Consider the following 26,576-nt stretch of genomic DNA (forward strand, 5'->3'; position numbering starts at 1 on the left):
GGGGCCAGTACAAAAAAATGCATCAAATGAAATGTATGCATTCACTACTGTAAGTCGCTCTGGATAAGAGCGTCTGCTAAATGACTAAAATGTAAATGTAATAGTTCAGTTCTGAAATGCAAATAAAAACAGGACAGAAAGAACATCTCACATTGGTCTTGCTAGAGGAAAAAAAGTGGCTGTTCCTATTCACACTGCTCTGCCTGGCGTTGAGGTAGTTAACTGTGACATGGTTGGCTTCAGAGGTAGCAAGAATGGGACAAGCGCCTTCAACAGTAGAGCTCAGAGAGCGTTGGAGGAAGAAGAACAAGCTCATAACACCTGCCAGCACTAATTTAACGCAAAATTCTAATATTGCCCGGATTTGTCATTCCGGAGTTTTCAGAGGAGGATTTACTGGTAAATGGAAACGTAAGAGATTTCTAAAGCATCACGTAATTCCTATTGACCAGAATTAGAGGAAAAACTTTTTGACAACTTGTGAAACCTTAACAAAGCAGCGAAGCTGAATTACAAGTTGCCTACAGAGATACACATTTTCTACTTTTAGTTTGGAAGTTTACTCAACGCCACGGAATGTGAAATCTAGTCTACTGTCCATCGACATCGCCAGCAGAGCCAACCTGCATTTCAAGTGAGTTTAATTCCTTATTAATTTTTAGAGCACGTTTGTGTCACAGAGAAAGGCCAATTGTTGTCTTGAAAACTAGTCTACTTTTCTTTCAATACCATTGTGTAGTGCATATTGGCCTGTGGCATCTTCAGTCGCAGTTAGAGCGCGCTAGGCTTGCGCTATAGGCTACAAGGAGTCCAACAATTTCTAAAGCTTTATAGGTAACGTTATAACTCATAACATCCTCAGGACTCAGAAATAATGTCTTAGTCAAGTCATACTACAGAAACTGTGATATATAAGTCTACGTGTACTGCTTTGCCAAATGTTCCAAAACCCTTACCATCCTAGCATGCGTTTGCTTATGAATGATTTATTTATGAAGCAGCTATAAAGACATTAGCAATAACGAGGTTATAAAGGCTTTATTAAAAACGTGCTTCACCGTAAGAGTTTTTGCCCCATCAGCCTCCCTCAAAATGATAAAATTATGGCAAATGATTCCACATGCTCTGATGTTTCCTCATTCCACATTTGCAAATATGCCTACTTTCCTGATGGGGCTTTTATTAGGCTCTCTATCATCTCATTTTTGGTTTACTGATCTGATTGATAATGTTGGTATAAAATCACTCCCCACATGGCAGGCAAACTTCTGCCTGAGTTGATTATTTCTTATTTTCGTTACAAACTCCTGAGCCAACTTTTTGAGGACCAGAGATGAGGTTTCAAAATGCACATTATATGTTTCCCGCATAGTGGGCCTATGTATAATTCATACTCTGCTTTCCAGGCTGAAGAGCTTCTGCATAATGTATTTTAAGTTAAAAGCACAACACTTTTTATGACCTAGGGGTAAATCCATTTGAATTCAATCACTTTTTGACAGCATCCCTTTTAATTTAAACATAACTTTCCATACATGTTTGCTCAAGGAAGAAGTGGTCACAATGTGACTTTTTGATAAGGGATTTTTGGATCCGATACCGATTTTAGATTGGACATATTAACCGATAACTGATATATTTGCCAATATATATAGGTGCACCAGAAAGACACATTTTTTTAAATTGAAAAACAGTGTGTTACTCTAGTGAAAGGAGAATAAACTGCAGATTCCAGCAAATAACGTGCATCTGAAGACTGAACTGCCTCATTCTAGCCAGCTGGAAAACAACGACATAGGACACATTTTCAATATATTGATATTTAGGTATGTTTTCATCGATTGTAAGGCTGTAGCCACTGCATTCTGGTAGTTGTCACTTGAAAGGAAAAACAGCAATCACTAAATTTACAGCTGGCACGGCGATGCCTCTTGCCCCAAGCATTGCCTTAGTGAATAGTCTTTGCGCCCCCCTGGATCCTTGGGATGTCCATTTCCCATTTGAAGTTGACATTTAAAAATGGTTACGGTAAATGCTCAGACACACCGTTAGGATTGGCAAACGTTTGTCAATCTGTCAATCTCTTTTGTGTTCACACAGCAAAGACCTTGGAAGTCGTCAGCCACTCAGCCTTGTTAAAATACTCCAAACCAGAAGGTGGCAGTAGCGTTGTTTGGCAATGCATATCTGTGCGTATTGCTTATGGTCTAGATTCTAAGCTTTCAGATGGCCACAGCTGGATAACTACCTAGCAAGATGATGAAGAAACAATTTAATTCACTCTCCATAATCCCATACTGCCAGTGCCAGCCCATAGCCAAATGTTTAGCTCGCTAGCTAACGCTAGCATTTTCCCTAGCTAGCACAACATAGCTAGCTAGCTAAGGACACTGCACTAACTCGGGCAGCTAATACAGGCAGCTGTTTCATAGAAACTAGCTAATCCATTGTGATTTAATTATGTCAATACTACAGTAGCTACAGTGGTTAGCTAGCTTGGAGGAAGTATTTCATGTTGTGTGCATTGCATCTTTGCACTTAGGTAGCTGCCATCCCATAGCCTACATTGCATATGAAGTGTGACTGGCTCATCCATGGATGTAACCTACGGAGAAAATGCCCTCTTCTGTCCCAGGTGGGAGTTTGTGCTCTCTGATTGTCTCAAAGTCAAGTTGTTGGCCACTGACAAGCATTGCAATTCTACAAGTAGAATCGGTAGGTTCGTAGGTACCGGTTCGGCATGCAGCAGGTACCGCTTTTGTTCTAGCGAGAGAAGGAATGGCCTCCCGGATAGTACTAACCCTCAGTGAACGGCATCAAGTACTCTCACACAGCTATTTAGCTGGGTAGATGGGGTTGGCAAAACTTACATTTGAACCAGTCCCTGACAAGTGGCAACAAATACACCAAAACGAAGCTATGAAGTGCTACTTTGTAACCTTCTATGTTTTTAAGTGTCTCTGAAAATGTTTGAATGACAAAGCTTGAGGAATACCCTTCTCAAAGACCATACATATCACAACGTTAAGATTTGAACTTTCTTAGTGCGGCACTTGCTTACTTGTTACACTTCACATAACAGTATATGGCGAGTGCACATTTCTTTTACTTTATTGAGCTGGCAAGCTTCTCTCGACTTAGCACTTAGCACTGTAGTTGCGTTGGGTGATAGTGTCCAGTCTTGCTGTAGGCAAGATAGGCTTACAGCCATGTAAAGAGATTATTTACACTAGACACCAGTGTAAATAATGAAATGCAAAGAAAAGTAGAATTCTATGAACAGCTTTTTCCTCTAGCATTTTCTCCGCATCTTATATCGGTCATTTTTGGAGGATTAAACACAGATACAAATACATCTATAAAAGTATAATATTGATAAATCGGTCGGGCTCTACGTTTTGGACCTAAATGCCAAAACATTCAGGTGACAAAGGTGCTCATAGTTGACCCATTTCGCATACTGGTCAACTTTGAGCACCTTTATCTCTTGAACGTTTTGGCATTCAGGTCCAAAAGTCACTTTCTGAGCACAATGGGCAAATATGTATGGAAGGTTTCATTCAAATCAAAAGGGGTGCTGTCAAAAAGTGATTGAATTCAAATGGATTCACCCCTATGCTATCTGATTCACCCCTATGCTATCTGATTTACCCCTATGCTATCTGATTCACCCCTATGCTATCTGATTCCCCCCTATGCTATCTGATTTACCCCATGCTATCTGATAAACCCCTATGCTATCTGATTTACCCCTATGCTATCTGCCCATGCTCAAATAATGTCAGAACATATTATCCTCTTAGCTAGACTATTATTAGAATAGGGCCCACTCTCATAGTGTTGTTTGTGTAGTGTTTAATCTAAGAGATAAATGCAGGATGTGTTCAGTGTCGGCCTACTAGTTGTTCACAAGTTTTGTGGTCCTGTGACCCGTGGTCATGCTGCAAGTGTTTCCCCTACCTGCACACTATCCCACATGACACTGGTAAGTCTACACTAAGACTTTATGAACAAATGACATGAAGCTGAAAAAACAAGCATGGACACACTGTAATTTCTGACATGGAAATATATATTCTACACTTACTGCTCCTCCTTTTTTTTTGTGCGTCAAAAAGTGGTCTAGCATTGTGGTAGGAGCGAGGGCCTCGACAAATACATGAGGGAAAAACATGGAAAAGCTCTCAGTGGTTTTCGCCCTTTACAGCCATGGTTGAAATATTAAAGGATAGACACAAGGACATCTCTTTAATGAAATCATAGAATGGTTTAGCATTTTAAGTGTATGAATGAAAACGGGGAAAAATAAAGTTATGGTAGATTTGCTAACACGTGCAATCCAGGGAAGAGGTCTGAGAGTGGTGAAAAGGCAGTTTATGGTCCAGCATTTACGTTGTAGTCACCACTACAAACATACAGTACCATTAACTGCACAGTAACCATATAAACTCTGTTAATTGAGTGTATTTTTATAATAGTAAAATGGCTAATTAAATCTATTCACGTGGGAAGAAATACTGAAAACCGTGCACTTTCAAACTGCCATGGTTGCGTCCCAAATGATTTATTCCTCTCATATTCAACATCTGACAACGCACCAAGCTGGTTACAGTTACATTATTCCCAAATGTTAATGTCTCGGTCGAGTAGTCAGAGATTAGCTTCAAATGCTTACACTGTAATGTAGCAGACAGCTCCTATAGGATTCTGCATGCCTATCACACATGTGCATATCATGAAGCTGGCAGTTGTTTGTTTTTGCTCCTACTTGTGGAATTAACTTTAAGTTTTGATCACATTATTCCAAGTTGAATAATTGTGTCAATTCATTATTGTGATTATTTCATTCTTTTTCTCAATATCCCTTGTTGGATTCGACATCATTCTATAATTTTCTTTGCCTTTAGAAATATGTCAATATGGTAAGGTTGGTATGGTAAGATTTAGAAAACATGAAAGAAAACATAAAAGAGATCATACAGTAGGTTATTGGAATGTACTATTAATGATGGAACTTCGGTCACAGTGAGTTTGAAGAGAAAAGATTATAGGAGTATTAAAGTGTATTAAATAAATCAAGTGTATGATTAAGGAAAGGCTCTCTGAAGCTTTTAATATGCATTATTTTCATAACGAGCGTTAAAAAAAATCCATCTCTGTATGATCATTCGTCTCTCTTGTTCATATTCCTCTTATCTGAACCGCTAACTTTTACCTTTCTTTAGCCTGCCTGTCTGTATAGTTTATACTCCATCTCTCATCTTGAGCCTTGCTTGACTCATTTCTGTTGACCGCCATTCTGTTTCCTAAAACTTTATCTCCCCTACTCTTTGAAATAGAAACAGGCTATGTAGGCTCTCATACTCCAGTGTGGATTCATTTCATTTTACAACACCACCTATCCAACTGTGACTTATCCTTGAGTCCTGGCACAGTCACCTGGCAAAGGTTGGTTGAGTGACAGGTTTCATTGCTACTATGTATAATTGGACAGCTCCTAAGTCCTGTTTATCCGACTCCTAAGGATGTGCATAATAGCTCTATTTTTATTTGAGATTTACCTTTAACTTTTATCTTAGTCTTATCTCTTAAAAAGAGATTGCCATAACATCTCCAAGAATACCTGTGAATTAGATAGACATAGATAGACAGGTGACAATGTAAGAAGAAAGGGAGCGAAGAGAAATCTGGCTGACATCTTGCAGTAAATGGACAAAATATATTTTGGATGGTGTAATTTACAGTGGCACATGATGTATAATAATGGTATTATGCTTTTAAATGTCATTTTCAATTTAGGGGGAATCTCTGCATTTACAAGCTTTATTGATGGAAATATATGCTTTATTGCAGGGATTGAACATTTGTAGGTTCACTGAGAAATATGAATCCCTACTCTGAAACCCTAGTAATAACTATGTGTAATATGTCTCAGTTGTCTATTGTACTTGTTTTTGTAAATCACTTTGCATTGCATGTTTGAAGGTGATATACTAATGACGTTGTTATTGTGGTAAGTAAAACTTTACATAAAGCAGAGAGGTATAGTATAATACTGCATTACTTGTTATAACCACATATGTGCATTTATAATGTCTTATAAGAAGGCTTATAATATACTAGGCTGTATGATGCCGACTTTGGAATTAAATGTTTTTTCATTACTCCAGACATTGTGCCAGCTCTGGTCTCTTGGCCCTCCCAGCCCTGCGGGAGGGCAGCTCCCGCTCAGCCCTGTCCAAGCTCTTCTCTGTCCTTGCACCCTAATGATGGAACCAGCTCCCCCCTGAAGCTACAACAGCAGAGTCCCTTACCCTCTTCTGAAACCCTACCTCTTCAAAGAGTATCTTAAATAATCCCATAGCTAAATAACACTCACACTTGACTTTTTATGTACTTTATTGAAGATAAATGTACTTACTATGATTGTGATATGTGGTTGTCCCACCTAGCTATCTTAAGATGAATGCACTAACTGTAAGTCTCTCTGGATAAGAGCATCTGCTAAATGACTATAATGTAAAAGTACTCTTTTTGTACCCACAAATTTGACCTCACCACATCAAAGACATTGGGTGTTTCTCAAAATGCATACTACTGTGCTCCGAGCATGCCAGTTAGTGTACGGGAGGGTCGGAGAATGAGTCTAAATCAAAGTATGCTCAACGGAGTACGGAGGGCACTTCTCGAATGCGTAATCCGTTTATACATTTTTTGAAGCAGGCATCAATGCAAGCGTCAACGAAAAGTATTCAAAGAAATATTACACAATCACGTAAAAATGTTGCACATTTTCTTGAAGTTAATGGCGGCCATTATTTGCGCTGAAGCGAGAGAAAATACACTCCCGATTTAGGAATGAAATGTTGCCTATTCACATCTCATGTGTTGCTTGACTACAATATTTTATCTTAATATGTTAATAGTACATGCTGTGTTATTTGTGGCATGGTTACCTGCCTAAAATGCACACTATAGTGTGCGTAGGTCATAATCCCATACTAAGTCAATAGAGCTAACTGGCTAGCTACTACTGTTAGCTATCCAGATAGCCACAAATAATTGTTAGCTAGCTACACACGAATAATTGACATCTACCTTTGATAAAATTGGTTTTAGGTCATTTCTGTCTGTTTTCACATATAGCTAGCTGATAGTTATGAAGTAAAATGTTTGCTTTGTGTATATCTTGTTTCGTCTCTATTGCCATTGTCCTGGCTAGAAGAAGGAAGGTTCAGTGAATGGGTAAGTCCATAGTAAGTCAATAGGACTAACTGGCTAGCTAGCTAGCCACAAATCATTTTTAGTTAGCTACCCACAAAGAATTGACATCTACCTTGCATAACATTCGTTTTAGGTCATTTTTGCCTGTTTAACGAGCTATCTGTCTAGCTAGACTACGATTAACATATCTAGCTGATAATTATGAAGTAAAACATTTGCTTTGTGTATATTTTGTTTCATCTCTATTGTTGCCATTGTCCTGGCTAGAAGAAGGTTTAGTGAATGGGGAGATGCAGCGTGAGTTAATACAGTAAGGGGAGTGCGAGTGCTTCTCAAATTAAATGTTTTATGCGTTCTCCACACTCTCGTCCTCACAAGAACGTACTCAAGAGAACATCCTCGGAGAATGCGCTTGGAGCATGAGAGTGTGGAGCACGGTAGTATGCATATTGAGAAACACCCAATGTGGCACTCAATGAAAAAGACAAGTAGCTCTCTGGTGAGGAAGGGCAGAGTTCTCTTTTATTATCAGTGTACGCCCACTGACATTGAGAGGTAGTATCAAACTGATTATATACTATTAATAGCATATAAATACTGTATACTGCCAGCACAAAGCACTTGTGCATGTCACCAAGACTTCAAAAGCAGAAGCACCTGACTGTTAACCCCCCTCCCTCTCCTTTCCTTTACCCTTCTTCCTAATTCTGGTGCCGCTTTTACAGGGAATGGCACAATACAGGGGCGTCATTGACAGCGGGCAAGGGGAGCTAATCCATGCAGCTGTCAACCCGCGGGGTATTAAGCCTCCATTCTGAAGATTATTGGCCCCCTGCCAGAAATAGAGCCAGTCTTTTGCAGACAAGCATGGAGTAGCGGCATGGAGGGCCTGGTGCTATGCCTACTATATCCACTATACTTTGACTGAAGTGAATTTTGGGAACCCAATGCATCATTCTTAAATATTTTTACAGAGTGAAGATGTAGCCAGCGATAGTAGGACTGTAGAGAGGCATTTATCATGACTGGTGTCTCTGTGTCTCACTTTCATTTGCTCACTGGTCTCTGGTCTCACTGGTCTCTTGGCCCGGAGACTGAAGTGCTTGTTGTCTTGGATTCTTCTACTTCTACTTTAGAGTTCAGTGTTGCATTTTCTAAGTTCTGATTCTGATAAAGCATGTTCTACTGAACATAGAATTCTGGATGTGCAGTGCAGCCTTGACTGTATTGGACTGTAATGTGTGTGAAATCTATATCTAATAATGGCAACATTACTGAAGGTCTGTTAAGCCAGGATTTTGGTCTGGAAAAAACAAACATGCATGTAAAAAATAAAACAAATAAATAATGTTCTTTCATAAGCCAATCCAATGCTGGAAAACAGCTGTTGGGTATAAATAGAAGGGCAAGACATAGTGGTAATTACAAAAGAATCCAGTGTTTATTGTTTAAATCAAAAGAGCAAGCCCATTTGAAACAGGTGTTGGAATGTGATGGGAGGGTGTCCATAGATCGCCCTTTCTTTTTTTCCTCTCGGCAAAATAGCTCTCTAATGCTGCCTCGCTCATATTGTACCATTACAACACACAGGACCTCCGCTTCAAGGGATTGAGACCTGGGGGGCTGGATTACCAACAGAGACAGGCGGGGGAGGGTCGATGGACTGCATAAATGTGGGGTGACGCAAAAGCTCCACTTTTGTTCTATCACATAAGGGGGAGAGCAGGGGGCATCCCTGTCTTGTCGCTCCCTGTCCATCTAGATTCAGGGAAACAGCTTGAGTTTGTTTGCTAACAGTGTTTGAGACTATCTTTGGAGCTCTTTTGATGTTTAGGTGACCCAAACAAAAGCAGATGCTAATTTATCTTCTGAATAAATTTTTTGTTGTTGCTGCCAGTAGTTTTGTAGTCAGGTACTGTGATATTGTGTTTACTTTGCCCAGTGATTGTCTGGAAATAATTTTGTCAGAGAGTGGGCTTGGACGCAGCAGAACAAACATGCTCACTAACACATATGGCTCTGGTTACACCTGAATGACTGGCAACATTTCAAGGACTATTGCCCAGCTTGCTAGATGCACTGAACAAAAATATACAGTACCAGTCAACAGTTTGGACACACCTACTCATTCACAGGTTTTTCTTTATTTTTACTATTTCTACATTGTAAAATAACAGTGAAGACATCAAAACTATGAATTAACATGTATGGAATCATGTAGTAAGCAAAAAAGTGTTAAATATCTCAAAATATATTTAATATTTGAGATTCTTCGAAGTAGCCACCCTTTACCTTGATGACAGCTTTGCACACTCTTGGCATTCTCTCAACCTGCTTCATGAGGTAGTCCTCAGAATGCATTTCAATTAACAGGTGTGCTTTATTAAAAGTGAATTTGTTAAAGCGTTTGAGCCCATCAGTTCTGTTGTGACAAGGTAGGGTGGTATACAGAAGATAGCCCTATTTGGTAAAAGACCAAGTCCATATTATGGCAAGAACAGCTCAAATAAGCAAAGAGAAACGACAGTCCATCATTGCTTTAAGACATGAAGGTCAGTCAATCCTGAAAATGTCAAGAACTTTGAAAGATTCTTCAAGTGCAGTTGCAAAAACCATCAAGTGCTATGATGAAACTGGCTCTCATGAAGACTGCCACAGGAAAGGAAGACCCAGAGTGACCTCTGCTGCAGAGGATAAGTTCATTAGTTCAGATTGCAGCCCAAATAAATGCTTCACGGAGTTCAAGTAACAGACACATCTCAACATCAACTGTTCAGAGGAGACTGCGTGAATCAGGCCTTCATGGTCGAATTGTTGCAAAGAAATCACTACTAAAGGACACCAATAAGAAGAAGAGACTTGCTTGGGACAAGAAACACGAGCAATGGACATTAAACCGGTGGAAATCTGTCCCTTGGTCTGATGAGTCCAAATTTGAGATTTTTGGTTCCAACCGCCGTGTCTTTGTGAGACGAGGAGTAGGTTAACAGATTATCTCTGCATGTGTGGTTCCCACCATGAAGCATGGAGGAGGAGGTGGGATGGTGTGGGGGTGCTTTGCTGGTGCCACTGTCAATGATTTATTTAGTATTCAAGGCACACTTAACCAGCATGGCTATCACAGCATTCTGCAGCGATACGCCATCCCATCTGGTTTGCGCTTAGTGGGATTATCATTTGTTTTTCAACAGGACAATGACCCAACACACCTCCAGGCTGTGCTAGGGCTATTTGTCCAGGAAGGAGAATGATGGAGTGCTGCATCAGATGACCTGGCCTCCACAATCATCCGACCTCAACCCAATTGAGATCGTTTGGGATGAGTTGGACCGCAGAGCGAAGGAAAAGCAGCCAACAAGTGCTCAGCATATGTGGGAACTCCTTCAAGAATGTTGGAAAAGCATTCCTCAAGAAGCTGGTTGAGAGAATGCCAAGATTGTGCAAAGCTGTCATCAAGGCAAAGGGTGGCTACATTGAAGAATCTCAAACATAAAATATATTTTCATTTGTTTAACACTTTTTTGGTTAATACATGATTCCATATGTGTTATTTCATAGTTTTGATGTCTTCACTATTATTCTACAACGTAAATAGTAAAAAAACAAAACAAAAAAAACAACACTTTTGACTGGTACTGTAAATGCAAAATGCAACAATTTAAAATATTTGACTGAGTTACAGTTCATATAAAGAAATCAGTCAATTGAAATAAGTTCATTATGCCCTTATTTATGAATTTCACGTGACTGGGAATACAGATATACAGTTGAAGTCGGAAGTTTACATACACCTTAGCCAAATACATTTAAATGCAGTTTTTCACAATTCCTGACATTTAATACTAGTATAAATTCCCTGTCTTAGGTCAGTTAGGATCACCTCTTTATTTTAAGAATGTGAAATGTCTGAATAATAGTAGAGATTATTTATTTCAGCTTTTATTTCTTTCATCACATTCCCAGTGGGTCAGAAGTTTACATACACTCAATTAGTATTTGGTAGCTTTGCCTTTAAATTGTTTAACTTGGGTCAAACGTGTCGGGTAGCCTTCCACAAGCTTCCCACAATAAGTTGGGTGAATTTTGGCCCATTCCTCCAGACAGAGCTGGTGTAACTGAGTCAAGTTTCTAGGCCTCCTTGCTCAGGTCAGGGCTTTGTGATGGCCACTCCAATACCTTGACTTTGTTGTCCTTAAGCCATTTTGCTACAACTTTGGAAGTATGCTTGGGGTCATTGTCCATTTGGAAGACCCATTTGCGACCAGGCTTTAAATTCCTGTCTGATGTTTTGAGATGTTGCTTCCATATATCCACATAATTGTCCTTTCCTTATGATGCCATCTATTTTGTGAAGTGCACCAGTCCCTCATGCAGCAAAGCACCCCCACAACATGACGCTGCCACCCCCGTGCTTCACGGTTGGGATGGTGTTCTTCAGCTTGCAAGCCTCCCCCTTTTTCCTCCAAACATAACGATGGTCATTATGGCCAAACAGTTCTATTTTGTTTCATCAGACCAGAGGACATTTCTCCAAAAAGTACAATCTTTGTCCCCATGTGCATTTGCAAACTGTAGTCTGGCTTTTTTAACCTCTCTAGGGAAGGTGGGACGAAATCGTAACAGCCAGTGGAATCCTGTGGCGCGTTATTCAAATACCTTAGAAATGCTATTACTTCAATTTCTCAAACATATGACTATTTTACACCATTTTAAAGACAAGACTCTCGTTAATCTAACCACACTGTCCGATTTCAAAAAGGCTTTACAACGAAAGCAAAACATTAGATTATGTCAGCAGAGTACCCAGCCAGAAATAATCAGACACCCATTTTTCAAGCTACCATATAATGTCACATAAACCCAAACCACAGCTAAATGCAGCACTAACCTTTGATGATCTTCATCAGATGACAATCCTAGGACATTATGTTATACAATACATGCATGTTTTGTTCAATCAAGTTCATATTTATATCAAAAAACAGCTTTTTACATTAGCATGTGACGTTCAGAACTAGCATACTTCCGGTGAATTTACTAAATTACTCACGATAAACGTTCACAAAAAACATAACAATTATTTTAAGAATTATAGATACAGAACTCTATGCACTCGCTATGTCCGATTTTAAAATAGCTTTTTGGTGAAAGCACATTTTGCAATATTCTAAGTAGATAGCCCGGCATCACAGGGCTAGCTATTTAGACACCCACCAAGTTTAGCCCTCACCAAAGTCAGATTTACTATAAGAAAAATGTTATTACCTTTGCTGTTCTTCGTCAGAATGCACTCCCAGGACTTCTACTTCAATAACAAATGTTGGTTTGGTTCAAAATAATCCATAGTTATGTTCAAATATCCTCTGTTTTGTTCGTGCGTTCAAGACACTATCCGAAGTGTAAAGAAGGGTGACGCGCCCGACGCGTTTCGTGACAAAAAAAATCTAAATATTCCATTACCGTACTTCGAAGCATGTCAACCGCTGTTTAAAATCAATTTTTATGCCATTTTTCTCGTAAAAAAGCGATAATATTCCGACCGGGAAACCGTGTTTTAGTACAAAGAGAGAGAAAATAAAAACATGGGGTCGCCTCGTGCACGCGCCTCAGTCTCATTGTCCTCTGATAGACCACTTACGAAAGGCGCTAATGTTTTTCAGCCAGAGGCTGCCTCGACATCATTCAGCTTTTTCCCGGGTTCTGAGAGCCTATGGGAGCCGTAGGAAGTGTCACGTTACAGCAAGGATCCTAAGTTTTCAATAAAAAGAGTCAAGAAGCCCAAGGAATGGTCAGAGAGGGCACTTCCTGTACAGAATCTTCTCAGGTTTTTTCCTGCCATATGAGTTCTGTTATACTCACAGACACCATTCAAACAGTTTTAGAAACTTTAGGGTGTTTTCTATCCAAAGCCAATAATTATATGCATATTCTCGTTTCTGGGCAGTAGTAATAACCAGATTAAATCGGGTAAATTTTTTATCCGGCCGTGCAAATACTGCCCCCTACCCTCAACAGGTTAGTGGCGGTTTTGGAGCAGTGGCTTCTTCCTTGCTAAGTGGCCTTTCAGGTTATGTTGATATAGGACTCGTTTTACTGTGGCTATAGATACTTTTGTACCCGTTTCCTCAAGCATCTTCACAAGGTCCTTTGCTGTTGTTCTGGGATTTTGTACTTTTCACACCAAAGCACATTCATCTCTAGGAGACAGAACGTGTCTTCTTCCTGAGCGGTATGATGGCTGCGTGGTCCCATGATGTTTATACTTGCGTACTATTGTTTGTACAGATGAACGTGGTACCTTCAGATGTTTGGAAATTGCTCCCAAGGATGAACCAGACTTGTGGAGGTCTACCATTTTTTTTTCTGAGGTCTTGGCTGATTTCTTTTGATTTCCCCATGATGTCAAGCAAAGAGGCATTGACTTTGAAGGTAGGCCTTGAAATACATCCACAGGTACACCTGTGACTCAAATGATGTCAATTAGCCTATCAGAAGCTTCTAAAGCCATGACATCATTTTCTGGAATTTTCCAAGCTGTTTAAAGGCACAGTCAACTTAGTTTATGTAAACTTCTGACCCACTGCAATTGTGATACAGTGAATTATAAGTGAAATAGTCTGTCTGTAAACAATTGTTGGAAAAATTACTTGTGTCATGCACAAAGTAGAAGCATTTGCACACTTAAGTCGGTGACAATGCCGAACTGCGGTCAGGTCAAGTCCCTGGTGAGAACGACGAGCACAGATGAGATTCCCTTAGATTGTTTCTCAAATTCTGGGCACAAATTCTTTGGTTGTGCAAACCCACAGTTTCATCAGCTGTCCGGGTGGCTGGTTTCAGATGATCCCGCAGGTGAAGAAGCCAGATGTGGAGGTCCTGGGCTGGTGTGGTTACACGTGGTCTGCTGTTGTGAGGCGGTTGGACATACTGCCAAATTCTCTAAAACGACGTTGGAAACATGTAACGGTCGTCGTGAACACAGGACCAAAACGCAGCGGGAATATAAATGCTCATCTTTTTAATATTAAGAAAAGTGAATACTTACAAAATAAACAAAACAACGACTACACAGTTCCATAAGGCAAAGTAGCTATACAGAAAACATCTACCCACAAAACCCAAAGGAAAAACAGGCTGCCTAAGTATGACTCCCAATCAGCAACAACGATATACAGCTGTTCCTGATTGAGAGTCATACCCGGCCGAAACAAAGAAATCCCAAACATAGAAACATGGACATAGAATGCCCACCCAAATAACACCCTGACCAAACCTAAATAGAGACATAAAAAGGCTCTCTCAGGTCAGGGCGTGACAGTACCCCCCCCCAAAGGTGCGGACTCTGGCCGCAAAACCTGTACCTATAGGGGAGGGTCTGGGTGGGCATTTCTCCGCCGTGGAGGCTCTGGAGTGGGACGCAGGCCCCGCTCCACCACTGGCTTACCCCACTTAAATGGCTCCCCTAGAGCGTGATCTCCTGCCCGCCGACCACGGACTGGGGACCCTCGCAGCGGGCCCCGGACTGGAGGGTAGGCTGCTTCAGGAAAGACGTATTCCTGGTTGTCATCGCTTTTATATCCAATCGTTTTTTTTAATATACATTTGCAAAATGTAATCAATTTTAGAATAAGGCTGTAACGTAACAAAGTGGAAAAAGTCAAGGGGTCTGAATACTTTCGGAAGGCACTGTATGTGGTGCTATTGAATGTCATATCATTTGAAAGGGATGTTTCTCAGCTTTCAAAATAAGTATCATGTTTTCATACAGAATATGGTTTGACACTAGCAAATTATTCTCATTAGTGCATGCAGAGGTCATGGTCTCAGTAAATTCAGGAATTCCAAAACTCTTCTGCCAGTGATGCAACAATGCCAATATGGCGATTTACAGTTAGCTGGTGTTCTAAACCCTAGTGTTTCCATTCCTATTTAAGATGAACGCACTAATTGTTAGTCGCTCTGGATAAGAGTGGCTTTTAAATTAGTAAAATACATATGTAATATATATTGTAGCATTTCTGAAACATTTCAATTGTGATGACTACCGCAGCTACCAAGCTTTTTGTTGTTGTCGAAAATGTATGCTTCTCATTCCTTATGTTCGCTGAGTTTGCAAAGTGTGACACTTTTCTTGTGAAATAGCCTAGAAAATGAGGCTATGTAACACTGCCAGTAACACTTTGAAGGAGACTGGATCTTCAATTTTTATTTAATCTTCATTTAACCTGGTAAGTCATTGAGAAAACATTTTCTTTCACAATAATGACCTGACCAAGATAGGGCAATAACTGTGCAGCAAAGCAGACAGGTGACGACATTACAGACAAAGCAGACATTTTTTTTAACTCCATGCAATAACAGAAAAAGCAAAATACATTTCCAAAACACATATTGCAAGAGGAAAACAACTTGAGACAAAATACGAAAAATGAGAAAGCAGACATTAGTTAGTCAGACAGATAAAAGTTTTGTTTGCTTAGCTGAGGCTCACGCACGCCACCTTTTAAATGTTTGTAGTTATTTCTTCTCGAAAAGTAACAAATTAATTTGTCTCTCACCTACTACTTGCCTTGAGTCTTGTGCTTGCTGACAGGCCTGTTGTGGCACTACAGAGGGAGACATAGTCATGGAAGTGAAGGACTTCAAATAGGAGCAGATAAGACAGCAGGGTCTTAACAGCCTTTGAAGGGAGGTGCTGAATCCAGTATTTAGGAGTGCAAGAGCTTAACGGTCAACTCCAACGTTCACCACTTGGCCTGGATTACACATTGGACCCTAGACCAGTGTGGAGGGAGCCTGGTTACAGCTGCTACTGGAGAGGAGCCACAACACACCCACTGAAGGACCCTCCAGACCCTACCCTACCATCGGGTAGCAGCACACACCTCCTCAAACACATAATTGGGTTCTTGAACACTGGGCTCTTGATTTATGCAATGAAGTCATAACACATGGAGCCTAAAGTGACAAAAGAGACAGGAGAGTAACAGGAGACACAACTCCCTACAACAAAATAAGCTATGTATGCTTTGGATGCATGGCGTCAAAGCTCAATGAACAGACTGTTCTTGTGATGTGTAAAAAATATGAGTCATGATTGGTTAAATGTCTCAAGACTACGGCATAGGTGCATCCGCAGGTGGAGGGGAGGCATTGACATAGTCTGTGAACAAAATATTCCTTCTGTGAGTCGGAGGCCCTCTGACTAGCCAAGCATTTTTTAAATTTGTATTTATTTCACCTTTATTTAACCAGGTAGGCTAGTTGAGAACAAGTTCTCATTTACAATTGCGACCTGGCCAAGATAAAGCAAAGCAGTTCGACACATACAACAACACAGAGTTACACATGGAGTAAAACAAACATACAGTCAATAATACAGTAGAAAAATAAGTCTATATACAATGTGAGCAAATGAGGTGAGATAAGGGAGGTAAAGGCAAAAAAAGGCCATGGTGGCGAAATAAATACAATATAGCAAGTAAAACACTGGAATGGTAGATTTCCAGTGGAAGAAAGTGCAAAGTAGAAATATAAATAATGGGGTGCAAAGGACCAAAATAAATAAATACAGTAGGGGAAGAGGTAGTTGTTTGGGCTAAATTATAGATGGGCTATGAACAGGTGCAGTAATCTGTAAGCTGCTCTGACAGCTGGTGCTTAAAGCTAGTGAGGGAGATAAGTGTTTCCAGTTTCAGAGATTTTTGTAGTTCGTTCCAGTCATTGGCAGCAGAGAACTGGAAGGAGAGGTGGCCGAAGGAGGAATTGGCTTTGGGGGTGACCAGAGAGATATACCTGCTGGAGCGCGTGCTACAGGTGGGTGCTGCTATGGTGACCAGCGAGCTGAGATAAGGCGGGACTTTACCTAGCAGGGTCTTGTAGATGACCTGGAGCCAGTGGGTTTGGCGACGAGTATGAAGCGAGGGCCAGCCAACGAGAGCGTACAGGTCACAGTGGTGGGTAGTATATGGGGCTTTGGTGACAAAACGGATGGCACTGTGATAGACTACATCCAGTTTATTGAGTAGGGTATTGGAGGCTATTTTGTAAATCAGTAGGATGGTCAGTTTTACAAGGGTATGTTTGGCAGCATGAGTGAAGGATGCTTTGTTGCGAAATTGGAAGCCAATTCTAGATTTAACTTTGGATTGGAGATGCTTGATGTGAGTCTGGAAGGAGAGTTTACAGTCTAACCAGACACCTAGGTATTTGTAGTTGTCCACATATTCTAAGTCAGATCCGTCCAGAGTAGTGATGCTGCACGGGCGGGCAGGTGCAGGCAACGATCAGTTGAAGAGCATGCATTTAGTGTTACTTGTATTTAAGAGCAGTTGGAGGCCACGGAAGAACAGTTGTATGGCATTGAAGCTCATCTGGAGGGTTGTTAACACAGTGTCCAAAGAAGGGCCAGAAGTATACAGAATGGTGTCATCTGCGTAGAGGTGGATCAGAGACTCACCAGCAGCAAGAGCGACATCATTGATGTATACAGAGAAGAGAGTCGGCCCAATAATTGAACCCTGTGGCACCCCCATAGAGACTGCCAGAGGTCCGGACAACAGGCCATCCGATTTGACACACTGAACTCTATCAGAGAAGTAGTTGGTGAACCAGGCGAGGCAATCATTTGAGAAACCAAGGCTAATGAGTCTGCCGATGAGGATGTGGTGATTGACAGAGTCGAAAGCCTTGGCCAGGTCAATGAATAAGGCTGCACAGTATTTTTTCTTATCGATGGCGGTTAAGATATCGTTTAGGACCTTGAGCGTGGCTGAGATGCACCCATGACCAGCTCTGAAACCAGATTGCATAGCGGAGAAGGTGCGGTGGGATTCGAAATGGTCGGTAATCTGTTTGTTGACTTGGCTTTCGAAGAACTTAGAAAGGCAGGGTAGGATAGATATAGGTCTGTAGCAGTTTGGGTCAAGAGTGTCCCCCCCTTTGAAGAGGGGGAATGACCGCAGCTGCTTTCCAATCTTTGGGAATCTCAGACGACACGAAAGAGAGGTTGAACAGGCTAGTAATAGGGGTTGCAACAATTTCGGCAGATGATTTTAGAAAGAAAGGGTCCAGATTGTCTAACCCGGCTGATTTGTAGGGGTCCAGATTTTGCAGCTCTTTCAGAACATCAGTTGACTGGATTTGGGAGAAGGAGAAATGGGGAAGGCTTGGGCGTGTTGCTGTGGGGGGTGCAGTGCTGTTGACCGGGGTAGGTGTAGCCAGGTGGAAAGCATGGCCAGCCGTAGAAAAATGCTTATTGAAATTCTCAATTATAGTGGATTTATCGGTGGTGACAGAGTTTCCTATCCTCAGTGCAGTGGGCAGCTGGGAGGAGGTGTTCTTATTCTCCATGGACTTTACAGTGTCCCAGAACTTTTTTGAGTTTGTGTTGCAGGAAGCAAATTTCTGCTTGAAAAAGCTAGCCTTGGCTTTTCTAACTGCCTGTGTATATTGGTTTCTAACTTCCCTGAAAAGTTGCATATCACGAGGGCTGTTCGATGCTAATGCAGAATGCCACAGGATGTTTTTGTGTTGGTTAAGGGCAGTCAGGTCTGGAGAGAACCAAGGGCTATATATTTTCCTGGTTCTAAATTTCTTGAATGGGGCATGCTTATTTAAGATGGTGAGGAAGGTATTTAAAAAAAATAACCAGGGATCCTCTACTGACAGGATGAGGTCAATATCCTTCCAGGATACCCAGGCCAGGTCTATTAGAAAGGCCTGCTCGCTGAAGTGTTTCAGGGAGCATTTGGCAGTGATGAGTGGAGGTCGTTTGACCGCTGACCCATTACGGATGCAGGCAATGAGGCAGTGATCGCTGAGATCTTGGTTGAAAACAGCAGAGGTGTATTTAGAGTGCAAGTTGGTTAGGATGATATCTATGAGGGTGCCCGTGTTTACGGCTTTGGGGTGCTATAAGACTCCAGCTTCAGGGATTTTTGCAATTCGTTCCAGTCATTGGCAGCAGAGAACTGGAAGGAAAGGCAGCCAAAGGAGGAGTTGGCTTTGGGGATGACCAGTGAAATTTATCTGCTGGAGCACTTGCTACGGGTGGGTGCTGCTATGGTGACCAGTGAGCTGAGATAAGGCGGGTCTTTAACTAGCAAAGACTTATAGATGACCTGGAGCCAGTGGGTTTGGTGACAAATATGAAGCGAGGGCCAGGCAACGAGAGCATACAGGTCGCAGTGGTGGGTAATATATGGGGCTTTGGTGACAAAACGGATGGCACTGTGATAGACTACATCCAATTTGCTGAGTAGAGTGTTGGAGGCTATTTTGTAAATGACATCGCCGAAGTCAAGGATTGGTAGGATAGTCAATTTTACGAGGGTATGTTTGGCAGCATGAGTGAAGGATGCTTTGTTTTGGAATAGGAAGCCGATTCTAGATTTCATTTTTGATTGGAGATGCTTAATGTGAGTGTGGAAGGAGAGTTTACAGTCACACAGACACCTAGGTATTTGTAGTTGTCCACATATTCTAAGTCAGAACCGTAGTGGTGCTAGACGGGCAGGCGGATGCGGGCAGCGATCGGTTGGAGAGCATGCATTTAGTTTTACTTACATTTAAGAGCAGTTTGAGGCCACAGAAGGAGTGTTGTATGGCATTGAAGCTCGTCTGGAGGTTTGTTAACCTGTTATGGCTAGGGGCAGTATTTTCACGGCTGGATAAAAAACGTACCCGATTTAATCTGGTTACTACTCCTGCCCAGTAACTAGAATATGCATATAATTATTGGCTTTGGATAGAAAACACTCCAAAGTTTCTAAAACTGTTTGAATGGTGTCTGTGAGTATAACAGAACTCAAATGGCAGGTCAAAACCTGAGAGATTCCTTTACAGGAAGTGGCCTGTCTGACCATTTCTTGAACTTCTTTGCCATCTCTATCTTTTACAAAGGATCTCTGCTCTAACGTGACACTTCCTACGTCTTCCATGGGCGCTCAGAGCCCGGGAAAAACCTGAATGTCGTCATCCCAGCCCCAGGCTGAAACACATTATCGCCTTTGTCAAGTGGCCGATCAAGGGACTGTGGGCTTAGGCGCGTGCCCCGTCTTTGTGATTTTTCCTCTGTTTGCCAAAAAGGATATTCCCGGTTGGAATATTATCGCTTTTTTACGAGATAAATTGCATAAAAATTGATTTTAAACAGCGGTTGACATGCTTCGAAGTACGGTAATGGAATATTTAGAAATGTTTTGTCACGAATTGCGCCATGCGCGTGACCCTGATTTACCATTTCGGATAGTTTCTGGAACGCACGAACAAAACGCCGCTATTCGGATATAACGATGGATTATTTGGGACCAAACCAACATTTGTTATTGAAGTAGCAGTCCTGGGAGTGCATTCTGACGAAGACAACAAAGGTAATAACATTTTTGTTATAGTAAATCTGACTTTGGTGAAGGCTAAACTTGCCGGGTGTCTAAATAGCTAGCCCGTGATGGCTGGGCTATGTACTTAGAATATTGCAAAATGTGCTTTCACCAAAAAGCTATTTTAAAATCGGACATATCGAGTGCATAGAGGAGTTCTGTATCTATAATTCTTAAAATAATTGTTATGCTTTTTGTGAACGTTTATCGTGAGTAATTTAGTAAATTGTTAGTAAATTCCCCGGAAGTTTGCGGGGGGTATGCTAGTTCTGAACGTCACATGCTAATGTAAAAAGCTGTTTTTTGATATAAATATGAACTTGATTGAACAAAACATGCATGTATTGTATAACATAATGTCCTAGGTGTGTCATCTGATGAAGATCATCAAAGGTTAGGGCTGCATTTAGCTGTCTTCTGGGTTTTTGTGACATTATATGCTAGCTTGAAAAATGGGTGTCTGATTATTTCTGGCTGGGTACTCTGCTGACATAATCTAATGTTTTGCTTTCGCTGTAAAGCCTTTTTGAAATCGGACAGTGTGGTTAGATAAAGGAGAGTCTTGTCTTTAAAATGCTGTGAAATAGTCATATGTTTGAAAAATTGAAGTTTTTGTATTTTTGAGGAATTTGTAATTCGCGCCACGCCTATCATTGGATATTGGAGCAGGTGTTCCGCTAGCGGAACGTCTAGATGTAAGAGGTTAACACAGTATCCAAAGAAGTGCCAGAAGTATACAGAATGGTGTCGTCTGCGTAGAGGTGGATCAGAGAATCACCAGCAGCAAGAGCGACATCATTGAAGTATACAGAAAAGAGAGTCGGCCTGAGAATTGAACCCTGTGGCACCCCCATTGAGACTGCCAGAGGTCCAGACAACAGGCCCTCCGATTTGACACACTGAACTCTATCAGAGAAGTAGTTGGTGAACCAGGCGAGGCAGTCATTTGAGAAACCAAGGCTGGTGAGTCTGCCGATAAGAATACGGTGATTGACAGAGTTGAAAGCCTTGGCCAGGTCGATGAAGACGGCAGCACAGTATTGTCTTTTATCGATGGCAGTTATGATATCGTTTAGGACCTTGAGCGTGGCTGAGGTGCACCCATGACCCGCGAGGAAACCAGATTGCATTGCGGAGAAGGTACGGTGGGATTCGAAATGGTCGGTGATCTGTTTATTAACCTGGTTTTCGAAGACTTTAGAAAGGCAGGGTAGAATAGATATACAGTTGAAGTCAGAAGTTTACATACACTTAGGTTGAAGTCATTAGAATTCATTTTTCAACCACTCCACATATTTCTTGTTAACAAACTATAGTTTTTTCAAGTCGGTTAGGACATCTACTTTGTGCATGAGACAAGTCATTTTTACAACAATTGTTTACAGACAGATTATTTCACTTATAATTCACTGTATCACAATTCCAGTGGGTCAGAAGTTTACATACACTAAGTTGACTGTGCCTTTAAACTGCTTGGAAAATTCCAGAAAATGATGTCATGCCTTTATAAGCTTCTGATAGGCTAATTGACATCATTTGAGTCAATTGGAGGTGTACCTGTGGATGTATTTCAAGGCCTAACTTTAAACTCAGTGCCTCTTTGCTTGACATCATGTGAAAATCAAAAGAAATCAGCCAAGACCTCAGAAAAATATTGTACACCTCCACATGTCTGGTTCATCCTTGAGAGCAATTTCCAAACGCCTGAAGGTACCACGTTCATCTGTACAAACAATAGTACACAAGTATAAACAACATGGAACCACGCAGCCGACATACCGCTCAGGAAGGGGACGTGTTCTATCTCCTAGAGATGAACATACTTTGGTGCAAATCAATCCCAGAACAACAGCAAAGGACCTTGTGAAGATGCCGGAGGAAACAGGCATAAAAGTATCTATATCCACAGTAAAAATTGTCCTATATCGACATAACCTGAAAGGCTGCTCAGCAAGGAAGAAGCCACTGCTCCAAAACCGCCTTAAAAAAGCCAGACTACGGTTTGCAACTGCACATGGGGACAAAGATCGTACTTTTTGGGGAAATGTCCCCTGGTCTGATGAAACAAAATAGAACTGTTTGGCCATAATGACCATAGTTATGTTTGGAGGAAAAAGGGGGAGGCTTGCAAGCCGAAGAATACCATCCCAACCGTGAAGCACGGGGGTGGCAGCGTCATGTTGTGGGGGTGCATTGCTGCATGAAGGACTGGTGCACTTCACAAAATAGATGGCATCACGAGGAAGGACAATTATGTGGATATATTGAAGCAACATCTCAAAACATCAGTCAGGAAGTTAAAGCTTGGTCGCAAATGGGTCTTCCAAATGGACAATGACCCCAAGCATATTTCCAAAGTTGTGGCAAAATGGCTTAAGGACAACAAAGTCAAGGTATTGGAGTAGCCATCACAAAGCCCTGACCTCAATCCTATAGAAAATGTGTGGGCAGAACTGAAAAAGCGGGTGCGAGCAAGGAGGCCTACAAACCTGACTCAGTTACACCAGCTCTGTCAGGAGGAATGAGCCAAAATTCACCCAACTTATTGTGGGAAGCTTGTGGAAGGCTACCCGAAACATTTGACCCAAGTTAAACAATTTAAAGGCAATGCTACCAAATACTAATTGAGTGTATGTAAACTTCTGACCCACTGGGAATGTGATGAAATAAATAAAAGATGAAAGAAATCATTCTCTCTACTATTATTCAGACATTTCACATTCTTAAAATAAAGTGGTGATCCTAACTGACCGAAGACAGGGAATTTTTACTAGGATTAAATGTCAGGAATTGTGAAAAACTGAGTTTAAATGTATTTGGCTAAGGTGTATATAAACTTCCGACTTCAACTGTAGGTCTGTAACAGTATGGGTCTTGAGTGCCTCCCCCTTTGAAGAGGGGGATGACCGCGGCAGTTTCCCAATCTTTAGGGATCTCAGACGATACGAAAGAGAGGTTGAACAGGCTAGTAGTAGGGGTTGCAACAATTGCGGTGGATAAATGTAGAAAGAGAGGGTCCAGATTGTCTAGCCCAGCTGATTTGTAGGGGTCCAGATTTTGCAGCTCTTTCAGAACATCAGCTATCTGGATTTGGGTGAAGGAGAAATGGGGGAGGCGTTCTGACCGTTGTGACGGTCAGTACGCTCGGATCAACCCTACACCTCGGCCAGAGCTTCCAGTGTGGACTCTGAATGCTCCGAGAGGGAAACGCTCTGAATTTACAAACGGACAATATGGCAATGCTCTGAATTTACGAATTCCCAAAGCGCACTTTGGCACTCCAGATTGAATTTATGAACACACCGAAGTGTCTAGCTAGTAATTTGTTATGCTAACAAGCTAGCAAGAGGTTGCAAAGCAACAGCATCAACTTCCAGTAGACAGGCGTAGCGCTAGTATGCTCAACTGAAATGATACCGTTTGTTTACAGTATACTAAAATGAACGAATAGTATGTAGTATATACTCATTAGCTATGTAGTATACAGTATGTTAGTATGAGAATTCGAACACAGCTCTTATCTATCGGCGCCATCTTCAATGTTGTACGGATCATGATAGGTGATACAGCATTGTAGTAGTAAAAGTTTCACATGGGTATTTGATTGACTTTCATTATTCTATGATCTACATTGCCTTCAGAAAGTATTCATACCTCTTGACTTTTTCCACATTTTGTTGTGTTACAGCCTGAATTTCAAAATATTAAATTGAGATTTTTTGTCATTGGCCCCATACACACAATACCCCATAATGTCAAAAGGGATTTATGTTTTAGATTTTTTGCAAATTAATTAAAAATGAAAAGCTAAAAGTTGATAAGTTTTCAACCCCTTTATTTTGGTAATCCTAAATAAGTTTAGGAGTAAAAATATGCTTAACATGTCACATAAGAAGTTGAATGGACTCAGTCTGTGTGCAATAATAGTGCTTAAATCTCTGTACCCAACACATAGAATTATCTGTAAGGTACCTCAGTCGAGCAGTGAATTTCAAAACACCGATTCAACCACAAAGACCAGGGAGGTTTTCCAATGCCTCGCTAAGAAAGGAACCTATTGGTAGATGAGTAGAAATAAAAAAAGTCTCACATTGAATATCCATTTGAGCATGGTGAAGTTATTAATTACACTTTGGTTGCTGTAGCAATACTCCCAGTCACTACAAAGCTACAGGCACCTTCCTAACTCAATTGCCGGAGAGGAAGGAAACGGCTCAGGGATTTCACCATGAGGCTAATGGTGATTTTAAAACAGTTTCAGAGTTTAATGTATGTAATAGGAGAAAACTGAGGATGGATCAACACAGTGCAGTTACTCCACAATACTAACCTAATTGACATAGTGAAAAGAAGGAAGCCTGTACAGAATAAAAAAAACGAGACACTAAAGTAATATTGCAAAAAATGTGGCAAAGCAATTAACTTTTTGTCCTGAATACAAAGTGTTATTGGATTTGCCTCAAACATACAATACATTAGTGAGTACCACTCTCCATATTTTCAAGCATAGTGGTGGCTGCATCATGTTATGGGTATGCTTGTAATCGTTAAGGACTGGGGAGTTTTTCAGGATAAAAAGAAATGGATTGTAGCTAAGCACAGGCAAAATCCTATAGGAAAACCTGGTTCAGGCTGCTTTCCACCAGACACTGGGTGATGAATTCACCTTTCAGCAGGACAATAACCTAAAACAGAAGGCCAAATCTACACTTGAGTTGCTTACCAAAAAGACAGTGAATGTTCCTGAGTGGTCAAGTTACAGTTTTGACTTAAATATGTGTAACGATGTACGCTTAGAAAGCAAGTTCAGGGAGTGAATACATTTAATAAATAAATGAACAAAACAAGAAACACAAACAGCGCACTGACATGAAACAGGAACAATGACGACTGGGGAAGAAACCAAAGGGAGTGACATATAAATGGCAGGTAATCAAGGGGGTGATGGAGTCCAGGTGAGTGTCATTATGCGCGTAACGCTGGTGACACGTGTGCGCCCTAACGGGCAGCCTGGTGACCTAGAGGCCGGAGAGGGAGCACATTTGACAATATGCTTGAAGATATATGGCAAGACTTGAAAATGGTTGTCTAGCAATGATCAACAACTAATTTGACATAGGTTGAAGAATTTTGAAAATAATAATGTGCAAATATTGTACATGTCAGGTGTGCAAAAGCTCTTTGAGACATACCCAGAAATACACAGCTGTAATCGCTGCCAAAGGTGATTCTAACATGTATTGACTCATTGGTGTGAATACTTATGAGATATGTAAATGAGACATTTCTGTATTTCATTTTCAATACATTTGCAAACATTTCTAAAAACATGTTTTAGCTTTGTCATTATGGGGTATTGTGTGTAGATGTGTCATTTTTTGTATATATTTAATCAATTTTGATTTCAGGCTGTAACACAACAAAATGTGCAATAAGTCAAAGGGTATGAATACTCTCTGAAGGCACTATATATGGCATGTGCTGTTGCCATTCCAGAGATAGAGAGAGAATGAGAGTCAGAAAGACAGAGAGAGAGATCCACCCGGTGTTGCAGGAGATGGCACTAACGGCAAGGGTTGGTCTTGGGTAAATAATTCGTAGGTTTTTTGTAGACGATGTGGAAACATGACCCGCGCTGGCGGTCGCTGTCCCTCCTGGGGTCGCCCTCCAAGCCTGTCGCAGCTTTCTTTCCAAGAGGCCGTGCTAATGAGCTCTCACGTTGACAGCCCTGTCCCCCAGCCGGCATGTGTGGAGAGGTGCTGCATGGGGACGACTAGGGCTGTAGCGGTCATGAAATTTTGTCGGACAGTGATTGTCACGCAATTAACTACCGGTCTCACGGTAATTTACTGTTAATTAACATAAACACTTTTAGAATTTCCTGGCTGCCACACATAGTCTACAAGCCATTGATGCAGACAATATTTTAAAAAGTCAAATAAATCCATTTAATATAGCCTACACCATCAC

General features: G+C 41.1%; 1 protein-coding gene across 1 annotated transcript in view; it reads left to right on the forward strand.

The window, feature by feature from the left end:
- Positions 1-520: 520 nt before the first annotated feature.
- LOC106572221 (semaphorin-3F-like) overlaps positions 521-26,576 on the forward strand; it is a 106,867-nt gene continuing 80,811 nt past the window's right edge. Inside the window, exon 1 of the mRNA XM_014146212.2 lies at positions 521-634. The gene's annotated coding sequence lies outside the window, so the exon portion shown is untranslated. The remainder of the gene's footprint in view (positions 635-26,576) is intronic.

Source organism: Salmo salar, chromosome ssa15 (genome assembly GCF_905237065.1).
Source record: "Salmo salar chromosome ssa15, Ssal_v3.1, whole genome shotgun sequence".
In the NCBI taxonomy this organism is placed as follows: Eukaryota; Metazoa; Chordata; class Actinopteri; order Salmoniformes; family Salmonidae; genus Salmo; species Salmo salar.